General features: G+C 40.0%; 1 non-coding gene across 1 annotated transcript; it reads right to left on the reverse strand.

Moving 5' to 3' along the window:
• Positions 1 to 1,005: 1,005 nt before the first annotated feature.
• trnav-uac lies at positions 1,006 to 1,078 on the reverse strand. The gene has a single exon. It is a non-coding gene; the product is annotated as a tRNA-Val (tRNA).
• Between the last annotated feature and the right edge of the window lie 560 nt (positions 1,079 to 1,638).

The following is a 1,638-nucleotide window of genomic DNA, read 5'->3' on the forward strand; positions in this document are numbered from 1 at the left end:
CCAGACTCTGGGACCTTGATTTCCAAAGGAAATGCAAAATTTACTGTAATCAGAGAACATAACTTTGGACCACTCAGCAGCAGTCCCAGGCGAGATGCTTCTGACGCAGTCTCTTCTTCAAAAGTGGCTTGACCTGGGGAATGCGGCACCTGTAGCCCATTTCCTGCAAGGTGGCTCTGGATGTTTCTACTCCAGACTCAGTCCACTGCTTCCGCAGGTCCCCCAAGATCTGGAATCGGCCCTTCTCCACATTCCTCCTCAGGGTCCGGTCACCTCTTCTCGTTGTGCAGCGTTTTCTGCCACACTTTTCCCTTCCCACAGACTTCCCACTGAGGTGCCTTGATACAGCACTCTGGGAACAGCCTATTCGTTCAGCAATTTCTTTCTGTGTCTTACCCTCTTGCTTGAGGGTGTCAATGATGGCCTTCTGGACAGCAGTCAGGTCGGCAGTCTTACCCATGATTGCGGTTTTGAGTAATGAACAAGGCTGGGAGTTTTTAAAAGCCTCAGGAATCTTTTGCAGGTGCTTAGAGTTGCGTCGTTGATTCAGCTGGTGAGGTTAATAACTTGTTTAGAGAACCTTTTCATGATATGCTAATTTTTTGGGACAGGCATTTTGGGTTTTCATGAGCTGTATGCCATAATCATCATTATTAAAACAATTAAAGACATGAAATATTTCAGTTGGTGTGCAATGAATCTGAAATATTGAAAGTTTCTTTTTCATCATTACATTATGGAAAATAATGACCTTTATCACAATATGCTAATTTTTTGAGAAGGAGCGGTATTTTGAAACATTTACTTCAAGTAAACCTTGAATACAATCTTTAAAGAAGTTACGCAACTTCACAGACTTTAGCAAATGTACATAACCTAGTAACATGAACAGCGAGTGTTAGGTTGCATAAGTGAAATGTTGTCATTTGTACAATGTAAGTGGCATCAACTGGAAAGCATAATGCAGTAATTGTGTGTAAGGAACTTACAAAGATTCATGACTCATGGTTCCACTGGGGTTTGAACCCAGGACCTTCTGCGTGTAAAGCAGATGTGATACCCGCTACACCATGGAACCATGCAAAAATCAATAGCAGTTCATGTCAATGTGGTTTTTCATGTGCGGAAATGTTTTGCAGTGGTCACTATTTCCTGATTTCATCTCATCTACTTATGTATCCAAAAGAAGCTATTTGCCTGTTGTATACTGTTGATTTTTATTTGTTGTATACTATCTCTCAAACAGGTTCAAGGATTTTTCAAAAACCAAAATCCGCAGCATCAACAAATTAGGAACTCACAATTTTATTATGTTTTGTAGAAAGATTTGAGTAATTTTTTTTTAATAAACAAGTCAAATTTAAGCAGGAACAGGTGTACAACTTTCTTGGTAGTATGGTATGAGGTTCAATGAAAAGGAACTGCTGGTAAAATCTAAATCTTTTATTGAAACAATATAATTGTTTTGACAAGTTTTGGTTCCACTAGGACTTGAACCCAGGGCCTTCTGCGTGTGAAGCACACGTGATGCCCGCTACACCATGGAAGCTTACAACAATTGCCATCTGTTTACTTAATGTGACTTCTCATATCTCTGAAAGTCGTGATCACAGTTTCCTCAATTTTAGTCAATCGTCC

The sequence above is a fragment of the Nematolebias whitei genome, chromosome 4, assembly GCF_014905685.2.
Source record: "Nematolebias whitei isolate Nwh7 chromosome 4, NemWhi1, whole genome shotgun sequence".
Lineage (NCBI taxonomy): Eukaryota > Metazoa > Chordata > Actinopteri > Cyprinodontiformes > Rivulidae > Nematolebias > Nematolebias whitei.